Here is an 18,660-nt window from a genome sequence, read left to right as displayed (position 1 = left end):
GCAGACTTGCAACTCTTCCAGGAGGCTGAAAGCATGCTGAAATCTGGAAAGTATTAAACAACCTGCTGGTGGAGGGGGACTGAGAAAGAGAAGGAGGGAGATGGTTAAAACAGAGAAGGGGAGAGGGTGTGTAAAAAAAAAAAAAAAAAATGGGGGATGGGGGAGGAAAAGGAACGGAATACGAAATTGTTCATAAACCGCCCTTTGGCGTTGCTCCTTTTTCCTTCCCACACACACATTAGTGTGAGAGCCCCTCGAAAAATACATACAGGCCAGTCCCCGAGCAGCTACAGTAATTTCTTTTATTTTTGCAGCCGCATTTCGCAACTGGGTTTTATGGGTCATGAACAAACAGCCATTTCTCTTATGCAGTTATGCACAGAGGGGGAGAAATGGTGGGTAGGGGTGGGTGTGGCAAATCTGCCATATGGGGAGCTGTTTGCTGCCATGTAACTGGAGGCAGAGGGCCAGGGTCTGAAACTACCAACTGTGTGATTGTGATGGTTGGCAGCGATAATAAAACTGGGTCATGTCCAAATATCCATTCTCCTGATTAATAAAACTTAGACCAGATGTATGCTTGTTAACCATCAGGGGATTCTGGGTTGATCTGAGGAGGAACACTCATAAGAAATGCTTAGAATCTTAACCGCGCCAAGATGAAGTGTTTGACGAAATAAATTGTTTTCTTAGGTGCTAAATGCGTCTCAATTTAAACGTGATAGCACATAATTTGATCTTTTAATTCTGCCACAAAAAAGACTTTCTGACATTGCAAATTGGTATCTTTTTTTTTCCAGGTCTTGGCTACTCATTCTTCTAGGAGAGAGAGAGAGAGACATAGCGCTACGGATACTGCAGGGAACAGAAGCAGCAAAAACATAAACATTCCAGTACCTAGCATTGACCTATTGACCTTTATACCAGGATCTGCAGGGCCAGCAGCAGGAGACCACACACACACACTGGTTTGCCATGGGGGGGAGGATGCAAAACTCCAACGTCCTTGCCCTAAAGTGCTCTGGAGCCCTCTGGGCCGTGAAAAACTAGACCAGCGTTTAAACCTTTGCCTGGTCTTACCGCTCAGAGATTTTCTTTTTTTTTTTCCCTTGCAGAAATGTCAGAATATGGGTTATGGCTTTGTCATATGGAAAAGTCATTCCAAAGGAAGCTGCTTGTGTCTCGCTCCTTTTCCCCTCTCAGTCACTGTGCAACACAAAGTTTCCTTCATAAATGTGGAGACTGCATCATAACCTCCTTGGACTAGAGTCAGTTCTTAAGTATAAAATGTGTTTTTCCATCTAGTGCAGGGGCAATTTGTAAAACCGCTTTAAACTCACCCCGAATGAAACTGTGATTTCTGGAAATCTCCATTATTCGTACTTAGAAATAGAAATTAGCCAGAGTGGCTTGAATATAGCATGCTCTATGTACATTGGAACCCCGTTGAAGATTTGCTCAAAATCCTTAAAACAACTTCAGATTTTGAAGTAGCTCCACATTCTCGTTAAAGAAAACACAGATATTAATTTCATTCATTTATTTCCAAAATCACCAGTGTCACATTTTTTGGCACAATTCTTCTCTGAACTTTCATTTGTTAGTCATGGCTTTATGTTTCCCTGGGGGATGGATATGGCCCATTTCTTTTTGCCCCTCTTCAAAATAGAAAAGACAAGAGAAAGTGTTTCGGGAAATGTGTGTGTTGATGTTCATTGGAACAAAGGAACAATGCTTACCTAATCCAGCCCATATCTAGTAACAGCAATGGTTTGGAAAATTTAAACCACCTGAAGCAGACACACAAGGCTGGATTGTGGATCTCTGGGATGAAGGTGACCCAACCCTTTTCTGTTGTACTATCACAAATACAACCAAGGACGTGCACTTTTCCACAGCAAATATTTATTTGTGTAAAGCACCTCAGGGCCGCCACAAAGTACTGTGATGCTGTTGCCCTGTTTCTCAAGGCAATACAGTTAAACTGTGTGGCATCTTAAACCAGGAGATTTCAAATCCAAATATGTTGGCCTCTGCCAGAAAACTGAAACCGTGTAACTAGTGAGCCTTGCAGCTGGATAGCAATCATTAACACATAGGAAAATCCAAACAGAAATGATTCACTAGATAGTTTTCAGTACCTGTACCCCGGCGTAAGTCCTGCTCACCACCTGAAGTTTGAACTGAAGAGCATTGTGCATAAGAGAAGAGCAAGGACTGGGCGGTCCTGGGCAAACAATAAGGGTCAAAAATCGGTTTCTTTATACTGCAAACATTTTAAAGGGGAAGAAAAATGTTCTCTTGCTAGCAAACCGGGTGCTGAAAATAGATGAGTGTAACACAAATGGTTTTGTTAAGAACAAATTGTTTTAGCGTGACTTTTTTTGTCAAGTGAATAATTTTGCTTAAAATAATGGCTGGATTTTTCAGTAAGTTAAAGTTTGAGATTAAGCTACTAAATTTTTAAAAATATGAATTTGCTGAAAGACTTCATTACCAGGAACACCAATAACCCTGAAGGGCAATTCACCTTTTTTTTTTCTTTTTCTAGGTCGAGAGTTTTAGCAGTAGTGGTGCCACTTTCTCCCCGAGAATCAAATGGGGTCATGTAATAATACCTTTTTTTTTTTCTTTTCAAGACTAGAAATAAGGATTCATTCCCGTATTTTCTCCTCTGTAGTGCCTCTGCAGCTTGTTACTAACTCTCCCAGTCTCCCTCTGCTGACCGCCCTGCAGCTATTTGGGACGCCAGGAGTTACAGCCTGGCCTTCACTCAGGTATGACCACAGTGAATGGGGCACAGGGGCTCAGCTGCTCTCTTCCCACTCACCTCCGCCAGATGCTGCTTCCGTTCCAAAGCCTGTCCGCGACTGCTTGACGGAGATGAATTTACACATCTCATACTAACACTTCCTGTACGGGTAAACTCTGTGAAAAAAATAATCCATTTTCCAACAATGATTGTCTAATTTGAGAGTTTCCCACACCTGGAAAAACAGGTTATCCATTCGTCTGTGAGTATAGTTTACTGTTTTGAACGCTCCATTTATCATCCAGGCAGTGATTGATAAAATGGGCTTCAGATGTTGATCTCGCAGTTAGACCCCATCCCTGCCAACATAGACACTGAGCCATCATCACACAGTCTCTATGTCCACACAATGCAGCCCTTGTTCAAGCAGACACTGCATGTCCACAGCGGGACAAATATGGCAGTAAAAAAATCAGAAAGGGTCACTTCCCATTGGTCAGGTTTGAACTTTGACCTCCCACTTCCCCCTTTAATTTTATCTTTCCTCTCGTCTGGCTGACATAATGAGTAATACCAGCGCCGCAAACTCTAAGAAAGAGCTGACTGACTCCAAGACTGACATCTGATAATGTGGCTGCTTTTGTGCAGCACATTTATTCCATTCTTCGCTTTTTCTCTTCAGCTGTTGAAATAAGGTTTTCATATACTTGCATGTTTAAAATAACTTTCTCAATATCTCTGTGTCTCAACCAGCTCATTTCGTCTGCTACCACTCCCTTACATTTAAAAATTAACATCAAGTGAAAAGAAAAATGTGGCCTTTTTTTCATGCATGTCAGCGTTTGAGACCACCACTATATTTAAGGACATTTAAATTTCCAATTCAAGTTATTTCTCTGGTTATATTAGCTTTAAACCTCCCCCCACCCCCCATTCCCCCTCCCTTCTGCTTGAATTAAACACTGTGATTTCATAGCTGCTAATATCAGCCCTGGCACAGCTGCTCAGACAGCCTTTCCATTACAGAGCGTCACCTTCCTGTTTTCGTGTGAACTGATGCTCAAGCTCTGTGTCACCAGTGGAAATACTGCAACAGCTTAAAGGCTTATTTCACCCTCCCCTGAATCTCAAGTGAATCATAAATCAGGGTGTGTTGGGAGACAGGAACAACACAACAGGATGAAGAATCCCAGAGATCTGGTGTGGAGAGATGACTTTAAAACATACTGTTCTGGGTGTTGCTCCTCCATTAAACAACTCCATCATCCAGTTTGTGCTTTACTCCCTCTGGTCACCGTTCCCTATGGGCTGAGCTGGAAAGCAAAGGGGGAAAAGTCCGACCGGCGTTGGCTCTAATTATTGTCCCGCTGGCCAAGGCTCTGACTCTCCTCCTTTGAGTCTACGCAGCCAATCACATTTAAGAGTGAACGAGACAGATGTGTTGTATATTTGTGTGCGCTCTGCTGGGTTGGGATGATTTGGGTTGTGCTTATTTAATTTCCCGTAACAACATCATAACTGAATCAAGCTAGATTTACACAGGTTAAACATATACATAAATTAAATTGATATTTGATATTTTGTTTTTTGTCAGAGGTTTCTTTATGCGTTTTGATGATTTTCCTCTCATCCAGTATGGGTCAAAATTAAAGCACCACAATTTGTCAAATCAGAGTCATCCTCACAATCCTATAATGGTAGCAATGCTGCAATCGCAGAAGAACACTTGGATGCGATATTTTGTCGAATGTTATATTTTACCTGCCATTTTTTCACATTCTGCATTCCAGTAATTGACCAGTTACTTGCTCTCTGTCTTTGACACCAACACTTGCTGTATATTTTCTTTTTTTTTTTTACAGGCTGAGATGCTAAAGCTCAACACCTGTAATGATGAAAGAAAAAGAAAGTTTCAACCATCTGGCCAAATCAGGATGTTCAGAAACAACCCAGGTGCTGCCATGGCTCAAACCAATCATAAACCGGAAGCTGCTGAAACAACAGTGTTACATCAAAGTGGACTGAGAGGCCCTGCTCCAAAATCAACGCCTTCAAGCAAGAATGAAATATTCAGCTGCCCATTTTCAGCTGCGCAGAAAAGTTTAACTCTGGAAAAGACAAAGATTGATTTCTTGGGGCAAAGTGGTGCAAAATCTGTTTTGAGGGGGTAAAAAGTGAGACTTTTTGGGCATGGCAGGGTTCAGTGCCAAAGCAAGTGCACTACATATTGTCAGTTCCTGACCCAGGACATTAGGACACCCAGTACTATGCCGTCCCTTTCTTTCTTAGCTTTTCAAGCACTAATGAATAAAGGCAATTAGCACAACACAAATATTATTAAGAAAGCAGGAAGGCTCCCACACTTTAGAATAACACTGTATCAACTGTAAAAAAAAAAAACAGCACTAGTGGCATCAGGTGGGTAACGGTTAAGTTATAGTTTTACTGATGCGTTGCAAAAATAGAACGGAATAGGCGGGTCCGTGCTAGACCGACCAAATTAATTGTCCGCTACTGATCCTACCAAAAGTGTGATTACATATCCAGTTAAAAAACTGTTACAAAGTCCCAAGTTCTTGCAACTTGCTAAGAGACATTGGTGGGGGGGGGGGGGTGTATGTATATATTTGAACCTACTTGTATCATTTCACTCTCTTTGGCTAAGATAGACGTCTCAATTAACAACAGTATGTGTAACTAATTGTTGCTGTTTGTTTTTTTAATTACCCCAATTTGAAGGTTAATTGGTTCATTGTAATGTTAAAAGCCACAAATCAAGGCTTTATTTGACCTTTATTTAACCAGGAAAAGCCTCATTGAAATTAAAAATCTCTTCTCCAAGAGAGAACTTGATGCGCGTGTGTCGAAGGATTCAGTAATTACATAGTAGCCATCTTGCAATCAGAAGGTTGAGGGTTCAATTCCAGCATCCCCTTTGTCACATGTCAATGTACCCCTGGGCAAGTTGCCTACCGATCTGTGTAAAAATGTGTGTGTGATTGGGTGAATGTGGCTTTAGTGTGAAGTGCTTTGAGAGGTCAGTATGATGGGAAAATTCATATATAGGTTCAGTCAGTCCATTTACTTTGGAAAACTAAAAGACCTCTGCAGGATAGTCAGTTTTGGTGCTATTGTTATCAACTTTTAACTTGTAGTTGATAGTGTCAGGATTCTGCAGGCCGTGATGTCTGCACGGTCTGTTCTCTGCTAATTCTCCTTCACAGGTGACTGTATTAGACAGGTGGGCGTGGCCTGCACCTGCAGCTCGTCTCGGCAGCTCCGGCTGGAGCCTAAAAGGAGTTCTCAGTCAGCTGAAGGACGCTGGAGTGTTAAACCGTTGTGTTACACGTAGTGGTCACTGTCCTATCGACAGTTCCTTGTTCCTGTGAGTCTGATATTCCAGATCCTAGTTCTAACTTTTGTCTCCTGTTTCTCGTAGTTCGTTTGTGCTTTGGATTACTCACCCGTCGTGTCTCCGTGCACTGAAGACTGGTTCACCAATCCCTGCCACTCAGATCCTGCTCTGGCATTCACCTCAAGCCCACTTGGTATTACCAAGCCGGACAAGAGTTCCCTTCCCTGGATTCACCCTGGTTCCTTCAGTTGATCAGCATGCCTGCTCTTCGCTGTGGTGCTGCTCGGGCTCCCCGCCTTTGCTCCACCTGCCAGCTCACCTGCCACTCAGTCACATTGTTCCACCAGAAGTAGAGAACTGCAGAGTCCGTTCTTCCACTCGCCCTCCGCGGATAGGTTCTCCATACCTGCCGGTAAGCTGAGCTTCAGCAGCGTAGATTCCCGCACTAAGCTCTCACTAACCTATCTCCTTTCCCTCCCACAGTGCTTCCGAACCTGACGTTCCGATCTTCGTCTGCGGCTCACTTCGTGAGCAATTATTCGTACGATTAGCCTAATAAACATATTTAACTGCTTATTGTTTCCCGACTGTGTTCTGCATGTGGGCCAAACACCTAAAAACCATGACAGGTAGGGCTTGTATGTAATGCCCCAATTTATATCTGACTCCATATCTTTCTTTATCCATGTGCAGTTTTCTAAAATCATAAAAACAACAGCTCCAGGCTAAAGAAAAAGTGACATTTCTGTATAGTTCAACTTCAATAACTAGAATATAATTTCAGTAAAATAAAGTTGGACTGCTCAAGTTACATATTGAGTGTTACCTTTCCAAAACTTCAGCATATGGCCCAAAGGATTGAAGAACTGCATCTAATTTAATTCGGGAATGCATTTTACAGCTGTTGTTAGGTGTTTTGGGGGCAAATGTTTAGGGTTTAAAATCCATATATCATGCCCCTCTCCGTTTTTTTTTCGAGTCACGTAAATGCAGTGGTAAATACAGACACCTGCCCGCAGGCACAAATGCTAAAAACGTGTTTACCAAATATTGGATTAAAACAAGCACATAACAACCAACTAATCTTTGATACAACTTGATGAAATACACATCTTTCTGCAGTTATTTTTTTTTTTCTGGGCGGATTTCAACATAAGAATGAAACCCACACTGTCTTGAGGGGGGAAAAAAATACACAAAATGCTTTGCATGTGATGTAAAGGCGTGTCTGCTCAGAAGATGCAGCTGAGCATGAGGACATCTCCTGAATTTCCTGTTGCTCCCCTTTCCAGAAGAATACCTCATGTAGAAAAGCCTTGGAAGCCTCCTTCCTCCCACCGTCTCCACCCTCTCCATCTGTAGCTGTTTTCGGTGATTGACAGATAGCTCGGTGAGATGCTCAAAGAGAGTTGTTTGAGAGTCGGTTTCATGCAACGAGCGGCTTCATTCATGCTTTAAAAAAAAAAGTCATGTTGACATCAAAAAAAACTTACGACTTCAAGGGAGCTGAACTCATGTTCGATTGAGGAATGTTTACGCGGGTGCTTGCCCTACTTGCTGAGCAAAAGCGAAGTTGGACAACACGTAAGCCAGAGCAAAATGGAACAAAATAGGGAGCGAATGGCTAACTAATCATCCGAATGCCTCTTTTTATTATTCTCCTGCTCCAGGCTCCAGCTGTGCTGCGCTTTTCGGGGCCAGGAAGCCTTGGAGGAGGAGTGAATGGCGTGGAAGCAGAGGGAGGTCACAAAGCTGCTGGCCCCTGGGTTTGGGAGGATATGGCTACGAGGGGAGAGAAGACACTTGGCTCACTGTTAGAGATCCACCAATCTGAGCGTTGCCTGAGCTTTTCGTCTGCGACATGTGGCAGATCCCAAACACTGAAGCTCTCCACTTGGACGAACACTGACCCTTTCTAACACATATGCCCAGAAAGACCAATTGAAAGTGAGTCACAAACAGAGCCTTGGTGATATTTGGAGACCACTGTAACTGCTTGGCCTTGCATGCTTGGGATGCCTTGGGTGTGACCAGGGGCTGCGTGTGTTCCAGCTGCCTGTGGGCTGCAGCTTGTCAAATCAGTTCTCTCTAAAGAAGGAGAGTAAGCAAAGAGACACCAAGCTCCTCACACATGGAACGATGGAAAAAAACATATTATGCATTTTCCTGGTCTTGGCTTTTGTTTTGCTTGTTAGTGATCATTTTTGTGCATTTTAAAGTAGAAAACTAAAGCTTTTGAGTCATGAAACTGAAATAGGTCAATATCCACAGGGATATTTGGATGCAGTGCCGAGACTGCACTGCCGTCATCACAGAGTTTCCATTCTTCCATGAACTTTCCAGTCATCCATTGTGCAACAACTCACCACATTTACTCGGTCAGTTCACAGGACTTCAGAAAAAAAATGAAGAAAAAAAAAAAAGACGGCCTCCTCCTTCCTTCTCTTTCCTCCTCCCAAGCCATGTGTGTCGTTTTTTTTTTACTGACTGGAGATCTACAAACCCAACCGTGACCTCAGAGAATTAAATATTCTCTTCGGAAAACCCCAGTATCCCCAAAGTGGCATTTAAGCTCGTCGGCTGCATTGTAGCTTTCTGTGTGAGCAACAGAGAAAGAGAGGGAGACCGTGTCATTGCTTGCCACTCTTCCACAAATCTGCAGCTCTCAGCAGTTATGTTTGGAGAAAGAAAGCGTGTTAGCGCGAGATCTATTTACAAGACCCATTAGTTATCAAAAAGATGTACGTGCTCCTTCAGCGGCTCGGCTTTCACAGAGATTTTGAAGCTGAACTCAAAGTCTCTGTGTAATGAGAGAGGGCAGGTAATTGTTTTGAAAGGGTAACTTTATAATGGAAAAAAATATAAAAACACCCCATGTTTTCAATTAAGTCTTTCCGTCCCAACCCCCCAAAGTCATGAAAGAAATGGAGAGTTCAGACCAAGTTGCCAGCTATATTTTCTTCTCTACCCTGTTCCATATGACAAGGCAGTATATATGTTTTGTTCTCTTCCACATTACATTTAAACTAACGAATAATAACAACATGCAAGAAGATCTTGCCTTTGCTTGCTGTTCCTGACAACACCCTTCTTTTTTAGATCATGAAAAGGGTGAAATCCATCACATAAAGAGACTTAGCAGAACACGTTTGAAAACTCTCATATGGGTGTGTGTATTTGGGGTGAGTGGGGTGGGGGGCTAAAGTCTCATCTGGAATGTGTAAAGCATAACAACGCATCCCTTCGACTCTCATCACTTTGGATCAAGAGCGATGTTAAGCTGAGAGGGGAGTGGGTGGGTCCCTGACAGAAGTGTAGAAAAAAAGCTGAGGCCATTCTTTCTGGGCTTGCCTTCCCATACATAAAAACTCAGCAGCTATTTTTTCCTAGTTTCTCTAGGGCTAGGTCAAAATGCTAATCTGTGCGATCTGTGCTTCATGGGGAATTTGGACACATCTTTTATGATAAGCTGTGACTGCCGGGTTGTTTATGCACTATATTTTATAACGATTGCCCCACAATCAAACGACATGGACCGTAGTGTGGTAGATTCCCCAGATTTCCCTTTGATGAAGTTTTAACTTATGTGGGAAACTGCTTTTGTTGCTGGTGTTTTAAGCTATGCTTGCATTGACAACGCAGGCTCCATTATTCACAGTCTAGTCAACCTTTAAAATTTCTTTGCAGCTAAGATTTTGTTCTTGGGTACACTCTCCTCACAAACCCAGCTATTTGTCACCGGCATAAAGTCCAGTGAAAAGCATTAGCCCTCTAAGATGATTCTATTGTTTCTGCTTTTTACACTTGAACTTTTTGAAAGTCGTGTGTCCCCGTTACTGTTGGCGTACAACCAACACAGCACAAAAAGAAGATCTCCATATTGACAGTCAGACATAGTGGTTGTAGTTTGATGGTCTGGGACTGCTTTGCAGATTCAGGACCTTGATGACTTGCTGTGATTGATAGAATCATGTATTCTGCTCTTGTTTGGGGTTTTGGAGTGGTCTAGCCAAAATATAAATTTGATTGACAAATTATGGCATAACATTTATCCTTTAAGCACGTTATCCTCAAAAACAAAGCATGCAACTATTTTTAAATATCATTGTCAAAAGCAGTGATTTCAGCAGTTCTCTTTTGATAATGAAACAGCTGAGCATTAGACAAAGGTATTTGGCAAGAAGCAAATCAAACAGCAGTAAAGTTAGAATCTTATTTAATGGAGCTTGAAAGGGTGATGTAACAACCACACTGCATTGTGGGATATCTGTGCATTAGGAAATGGGCTGCTTGTTTACATTAAACCATAACTCTGTCTTTGTTTTCTAGTTTTAAAAAGTTAAAAACATGGTCCTGTGTCATTAACTGTCACACTCACTCACATGATCGCTTTGGGGAAAAGAGTGATGGATTGAGATTATACCAGCAAGGAATCAGAGCCAAGGAGCTCGGATCTCTGAACTAACAAAGATATGCCGAATGCACTCTGGAGAGCACCCATGAGGCATTTCCCGATACATGTGTGTTCACAACATTTTCAGACTGGTAAGTTTAAAAAAATGTGTTCTACACTGAGCTTTTAGCAGGCTGCTAGTGCTAGCCTAGCCATCTGAAGCTAACACAAATGGCTTGTACTTGTATAGCGCTTTAACTAGTCCGACGACCCCAAAGCACTTTTCACCACAATTGGTCATTCACCCATTCACACACACATTCACATGAGCTATGTTAAGAGCCACAGCTGCCCTGGGGTAGACTGACGGAAGCAAGGCCGTCATTCATTGGCATCACCGAGCCCTCTGATCACCACCAGCAAACAATTTGTGCAAAGTGTCTTGCCCAAGGACACAATGACGGAGCGGGTGAATGCACCAGCAACCCGTCAATTACAGGACAAATTTCATAACTCCTGCGCCACTGTCCTCACTCCTTGGAAATTATCTGTGATATTTAATTATAACTGAAGTAATTTCAGAAGTGGTAATGGGTATGTGTGTTTCTCAAAGCTTGTTATGCTGTTTCACATGGAGCTTTTAGCAGGCTGCTAGCCTCGCCAGCTAAGGGTAGCAAAACAAAGTGAAAGTAGTCTTTGTGAAAAGTTGCTACAGCTTGCTACATAAATAAATTAATCGATAAGCCCTTAAATATTTCCAACATAAATAAAGAGGGGATGCCAAGCTTGATACAATTTTAAACAAACTTTTTTTAAGAGTGGTGGAGAAGCACTATGAGATGAAGGTGTGTTATTTACGTTCCTGAAATAATGAGTTTTCTCTTTAAGACGAAACATTTGAAGATCCTTGACCCAACCAAAGCTGCTTTGTCCAAGAATATTTCTGAATTATTTGCTGGTATGAAAACTAACTAAAACAAACACACATCTGACTTACTTGAATGACATGTTCTCTTGTTTTTCTCATTTTAAAGAGTGACTGAGAATTTTTTTCTCTCTAAAAAAAAATGCCCTCACATTAAATGCTGGAGGTTGAGCTACTGCAATAAATGATTATAGTTTTTAAGGTTTTTCACACATCTTCATCCTGGATGCCGATGTTTGCCCTGGGTCACCGTAGATAAAATCTTAAGCTTTACAGGTTTCTAAAGAGACCTGTCGAGTTAGATAATTTAATCAGCATTTGGAACATTATTTACTCAACCTTTATGTTCACATTGCAGAAGATTATTAATACTAGCAGTATTCAGAGCTCTTGTTTACTGTTACGGATATTTTTTTTTCTGTACAGTCTGGAATGACCTCCAAGTTAAATTCCCCCTTATCTGACCAAACACTCAAATCCATCCTTGTGTGTACTTGATGGTGCCGTCTCCTCTTTTCCCTCAGCGGTTCCTGCCAAAAGCTGATGCTTCACTTCTTTTCTCTGCTACAATAGAAAATGAACCACAAGCATGAGTGCATGTTTGCAGCATAGCTGTTTATTTGGCTTAAATTCAACATGAATCTGATTAATTAATCTGATTAAAAAAAATTACTATAAAATATATTGTTGCTTTGGAAATTGCCTTTTATTCAGCTCTATCCATACTCACATCATTTCTGTCCAGCTTCCTTTTCACTGCCGAAAAACACTCCTCACAAGTCCAAAATTTATTAGGAGGTGTCAGAGTAAATGTGGCTTATCGATAAATTAATCGATAAGCGATAAATTAATCGATAAATTAATCGATAAGCCCTTAAATATTTCCAACATAAATAAAGAGGGGATGCCAAGCTTGATACAATTTTAAACAAATTTGTTTAAGAGTGGTGGAGAAGCACTATGAGATGAAGGTGTGTTATTTACGTTCCTGAAATAATGAGTTTTCTCTTTAAGACGAAACATTTGAAGATCCTTGACCCAACCAAAGCTGCTTTGTCCATGAATATTTCTGAATTATTTGCTGGTATGAAAACTAACTAAAATGATCACACATCTGACTTACTTGAATGACATGTTATCTTGTTTTTCTCATGTTAAAGAGTGACTGAGAATTTTTTTCTCTCTAAAAGAAATTGCCCTCATATTAAAGCTGGAGGTTGAGCTACTGCAATAAATATTTATATTTTTTTAAGGTTTATGACACATCTTCATCCTGGATGCCGGTGTTTGCCTGGGTCACTGTAGATAAAATCTTAAGCTTTACAGGTTTCTAAAGAGACCTGTCGAGTTAGATAATTTAATCAGCATTTGGAACATTATTTACTCAACCTTTACGTTCACATTGCAGAAGATTATAATTACTAGCAGTATTTCAGAGCTCTTGTTTACTGTTACAGAAAGTTTTCTTTTTTCTATACAGTCTGGAATGACCTCCAAGTTAAATTCCCCCTTATCTGACCAAACACACAAATCCATGCTTGTGTGTACTTGATGGTGCCGTCTCCTCTTTTCCCTCAGCGGTTCCTGCCAAAGGCTGATGCTTCACCTGTTTTCTCTGCTACCGGTGGCGGCTGGTGAAAAAAAATCTTGGTGGGGCTGGCCAATAGATTTCCCTGTCTAACCCAGTACAGGCATTTAAATTAAAAGTCGGAAAATTACTACGATTCCACAATAAGCATTTAATTAATAAAAAACATTTTTCACAAAGGATTATTTTGGTGGTTATGTCTTATTAATCCTTTTCACAGACTCATACCGAAGGGTTTGCATACATTGTACATGCACGTATATTATTACGAAACGAACGTTTACGTCTTGACTTAAATATATATCCTAATTTTTCATTTATATAATGATTTAAGTAGAACAATGACTAGTGCAAAATTAAGTTGTATTTACCGGAGATGAAGTGTAGACTGCAAATTCTGTCGTGGTATAATGGCTCCCGCAGTCGATTGGGACTGTCTGCCTGCAAAATAAACTAAAAGTACGCTCTAATTCACCCGTTTTGTCACGCTGGTAGGCGAGAACAGTACTGTTTTTGCCTACCACCGTGACCCGGATGTAGCGCGGATGTAGCTCGTGACGTCACACGTGAAATGGTCTAAACACCTATCACTGTGTAGCAAGGGCAAAGATTCCAGGAGCCCCAAAGCCATTTATTTTGGAGATGCTGATTGGCCAAATATTTATAAATTTTCCCTAGCAACAGTATACAATTGGTTATTTCGCTACACTTGTGGGGCTCCTTGAGTGACAGCCCCAAAAGTGTAGAAGAAGAGAAATGGTGCGTTCTGTTGGTGGGAAATGCACTGTTAAATGAGAGTCAATTGGTAGAGTCAATTAGTAGAAGTGTTTTAATAATTCTTATTACATGTAGCCACATACTATTAAGTAAAAACAGACATTAATAATACTTTTAAAATCTCTATATATTTTGACTTTTCCCCTCCACATCTAGGGAGGGCAGCGACCGAGCGCCCCCTATGGGCCAGCCGCCACTGTCTGCTACAATAGAAAATGAACAACAAGCATGAGTGCATGTTTGCAGCATAGCTGTTTATTTGGCTTAAATTCAACATGAATCTGATTAATGTAAAAGAAATAAAATCACTATAAAATGTATTGTTGCCTGGAACAGGTTTCCTCAGAAATTGCCCTTTATTCAGCTCCATCCATATTCACATAGTTTCTGTCCAGCTTCCTTTACCCTGCCGAAAAACACTCCTCACATGTCCAAAATGTATTAAGAGGAGTCAGAGTAAATGGGGCTGAATACAAATGTATATTGCATTATGAGATTATTATCTGTAGAATATTTTTGAAAACTTTGCAGTCCTTAGCCTCCTTTTTCCAATCAGATGCCACCTTTTGATGTCCCACCTTCAAAATAAACCTTAAATGACGTGAAAATCAGTATCACAGCATTTCATTTAAAAAAAAAAAATACTTTACACAACACTGAATCTAAAATTGGTGATTATTAATTGTAAACAAATGTAATGAGCACAAAATGTTTACGATGCAAAAATTTGTTAAAGAAGAATCAGAGATGTATTAACAAAGATTTGTGCTAATATGTAAAATATTTTATACAGTTATTTATTTTGAACCCCTCATATGAAGCAAAGGGTCGCAGAGCTAGTTGGTTTGGGGATTTCCAGTCGTTAGCATTAATCCTCTGTGGATTTTTGATTGTTTAGACACAGTTATAAGTGATTTTCATTTTCATTACGATTAATATAGACCGAATGTCCAACTTGTTATCCCCGGAGAAACTCAGCCTGCATAGCTACTAAAATTAATGTGAACATAATTAACTTATCTTTTTTTTTTTTTTTTTTTTTTGCTGTTCAAAGTGAAGCACCGGGGTTAACATTGTGGCGAGGGGAGTGATGTCAGAGCAGTAACAATATTATTTGGCTCTGAATCAGTCAGAGCTTTCAAGCCGCATTACTGCCAGAGCTTTTTTGTGTCTATGTGAAGAGTTTATCGGTCCATCTTCAGTTCCTCCTTCCCTCCACCGCAGAGAGGAGCTGTCAGCGGGTTTGGCGCAGATCTTATGTTGCTGGTTGCTCTGGGCTGCGGTCCAAACTGATGCCGGTAGACAAAAGCACACATCTCTGGTTCAGGCCAGATTTCGTGGAAGGCCACAGTTTCCTTTGGCCAGGACACTGTACACTCACCAGGTCAGTCATTACATGTGTATGTGTTGCACCACATTTCCTAGTCTGCGAACCGATATATTCCTCCCATGAAAAGTCTGAATGGCAACCGAAAGCCCGGAGGCATTAGAGATTCCAGGGCACATCCAATCCCAGATGACTCATGACTTCAGCAGTGAGTCTGATCTTGGCAGCACACACAGAAGATTGAATTCCTGATCTAACGCTTTGCTCTTCTCATGAAGTTTTACTATCAGTACTATCTTTTACACGCATGACTAGAAGATGTCGGTAAAGTGCGACCATCTGTGAAAACCTTCAGAATTACTCTGGGTTATCAACAATTCCCCTGAAGCCTACTGAACACACCCTAAAACAGAAAGTAAATCAGCTCATGTGTTTACCTCCTTATCGTGACATTTGAGCCGAGAAGCTTTCAGAAGCACACAACAGGTTTCTAAGGTAGAGCGCTAAACACAAGTAAAAATCCCCCTTTTCTTTTGAAATGGTGTGGAAATTTTTTGTTAAGTAAGTATTTGCTGGTAGACACCTGCCTAGCTGTTTGTGAAGGGAATGTTCCAAACGGTCAACAGTAGCACAGATACACTCATTGGAAAGCAGAGTGCAAGTCCTGATAAGACATTTATACTAATAATTATTTTTGCCATGAGTTCCATGTAATTAAAGCTGCCATTTTTTTCAAAAGAAACTAACTCACAAGTCGAAGAAAAATGCTTTTGAGTCCTAGTCTGATGCAGCTTGTTTTCTTTTCTTGTTTTTTTTTCCCATGCTTTGAGAACTGTGCGGAAACAAAAGTGATTTCAAACTGAGTCCTTTCGCAATTTTTCTTTTCTTTTCATTACAAACCCCTGAGAACGCTATCTCTCAGATCCCAAGCAACAGTTAGTATACCAGTCCTGCCTGTTTGGATGTGTGCGCCGATGACATCAATTTCAACAGGAAGCCAGAGACTAATGATTAGCACATGTTTGGGATCAGGGAAGTGCCACAATTCAGTTTTTTTTTTTTTTTTTCATAAATATGTCTCTGATTTATCTTCCCTTTTCTTATAGGGAGGGACGGGCTCATTCCAGAAGGGAGAGAAGCGCCGCCTTGGCCTGCTTTATCTGATCATCTTGTATCCAATAGAGCTCTTCCGTTTAGTCATGCTTCATTCTGGAATGTAAGTGTTTTTAAATAAGAGAGGTGTGTACTGTAGGGGTGTTCTTAGGATGTGATCCTGTCTTATTCTGGCAAACAGACCGTCAACTTTTTGTTGAAAGGTGCAATAAATCCAGCATCTCAAATATAAACAAACAACAAAATTTCTGCTATGGGTTGGGTCCTACTCGAAACATTAATCAAGACACAGAATTTCCTTCTGCTTGTTTATCTCTTGTGTCAGTAGGTATTTCACTCCCGTAGTTGACTGCAATGTGTGCAATCCCTCTGAATAGCAGGAGATTCCTCCGAAGCCCCTCCTGTGTACCATGTGCAATGTTGTCTGATAGTCGCTAAGTGGCAGAACACAAACAGCAGCTCAGCTCCGGAGATGCGGCTAAACAACTGAACCAACTCTTACACCCAGGAAGAGAAGAGAAAGCATCTGGTAGAGGAATGTCACTGTCTGCTGTTTGGACTGTACACTGACTGAGTCATGCATCAGAAGCAGACCAGGCTGCGGCGTAAACATGCAGAAGTTTGACATTCTGCGTAGTTTCAGGGAAAACTTGCTCCACGAGTTTTCAAACTGGAGTGCAATGAAGGTGTCCAGTGAGGCCTCTGGCCGGACTGATGTCAAAGTGTCACTGGACTGTTTCTGACTCTTTAGTTTAAATACGATTCCTCAATGCCTTCTATACTACAAGTATCTGAAACCAGACATTTTCATACACTGTATAAAAAGAGACATAACCTTTTATTCTCACTGTCTTGTCATTAAATTCAACTAAAAGTTATTCCATAATTTGATGTTACCAGAGTTCTTTCTATTTGCTATAGGCCAGAATGAGAACAATAAGAATTATTTATTTTTATTTATTTATTTATTTTTACATGCACTAAGATTATTAGGCCTTTAAAAAGTTTGGAAAACTGATGCAAAACTGAGAACACTATCCTAACTGTAAAGTAGACCTTGGCGACACAGAAATGTAAGACAATAACCGACCTCATTTTGCCCATGTCAGTATTTTCGATATAAAAAAAAAAAAAATGAAAGAAAAAGTCAGGGTGAGCCGAAGTCAGCATGAATTAATGCACATTCGCGACATGTTCCTGTGTAATGGCTGTGAAAGCAGCGAGCCTGATAAAACAACAAGCTGACGTTATTTTTTTTTTAAAGAAATTCTTTGGAGAATTTACATATGTAGCAACGTCAACTACATGAAGTGTCATGGCACCTTTATATCACGGTATTGATTTAAGGTAATGTCGCCTACCCCTACTGTGAAGTATTGTGGTGGTGGCAGTACATATAATGTGTTTCTGGGGTTTTTTGCTGCACAGGAATCTGTTGCGCTTCACCAAGTCGCTGATGACTTTCACACAGACTTGATATAGTTTTTAACACCAGATGTCCTTCCTGACACAACCAGGACTCGTGCCTAGGTCTCCCAAATTAAAGTGACAGACTTAATCCACTACACCACCAAGGGATGTATCATGAGGAAATAGTTACGTGAAAATGTCACAGCATTATCAGCCATGAATTCAAATACAAGTAACTAAGCATATTCCGCCAAATAAGTTAAAAAACTAGGTTAAAGATAACAAATTTGATGTTTTAGAGGGGCAATCACAAGGCTCTTTTCCTCAATCCCATAAAAGATTGTGGGCGGGGTGAGAAGGTGTGAGCAAGGAGGGCTGCCCACCGTAGTCAGTTAACCCAGTTATGTCAGGAGAAATGAGCCAAAAATCCAGGAAACTATTGTGTGAAGCCTGTAGGAAAGTAGCCCAGATATTTGATCCAAGTCATATAATTTGCCAGGCTATTCTACCAAATACTAAGGAAATGTATGCAAATTTCTGATCTTTCTGGAGACTCAAACACATCCAAAGATTTCTCATAAATGATTCTGATATTTAGCATAGAAGCATTTGGTAATTCTAACTGACCTAAAACAGGAGAAATACATCTGAATCAATTTGAAGTAGTACGAATACAAATTGCATTATACAGTGCATATAAACATCTGGTGCAAAATGTAAAACTGTCTGCCAGGCGGTCCTGCTAAACGCCCTGCATGCAGCCAAACCATGGCTGCATCCAAAAGCGAAACCTAATCCCTGATTTTCTCACTCTTCCGTCTCCGACCATGTTTGCTGCTGGAGGCGGCCACTCCTGTAGGCGGAGCCCAAACTGAGGCTGACTCATTGTGTTGTAATCACTTTGTCGCGACCTGACTTCAACCTTCCAGTACAAACCTCACATAATTTGCATTGAAGCCGAAATGGAAGCATAAACTTTGCATTCAGCCAGAGTTTCTTCTCTTTGACATGGATTATCAG

General features: G+C 40.9%; 1 long non-coding RNA gene across 1 annotated transcript; it reads left to right on the top strand.

Annotated features, from left to right (window-relative positions):
- Positions 1-14,878: 14,878 nt before the first annotated feature.
- LOC118566263 lies at positions 14,879-17,120 on the top strand. The gene is made up of 3 exons (XR_004932902.1): positions 14,879-15,174; positions 16,224-16,333; positions 16,559-17,120. It is a non-coding gene; the product is annotated as an uncharacterized LOC118566263 (long non-coding RNA).
- The last annotated feature ends 1,540 nt before the right edge of the window (positions 17,121-18,660 follow it).

Source organism: Fundulus heteroclitus, chromosome 16, assembly GCF_011125445.2.
Source record: "Fundulus heteroclitus isolate FHET01 chromosome 16, MU-UCD_Fhet_4.1, whole genome shotgun sequence".
Taxonomy (NCBI): domain Eukaryota; kingdom Metazoa; phylum Chordata; class Actinopteri; order Cyprinodontiformes; family Fundulidae; genus Fundulus; species Fundulus heteroclitus.
This window is presented reverse-complemented; position numbering and strand designations above follow the sequence as displayed.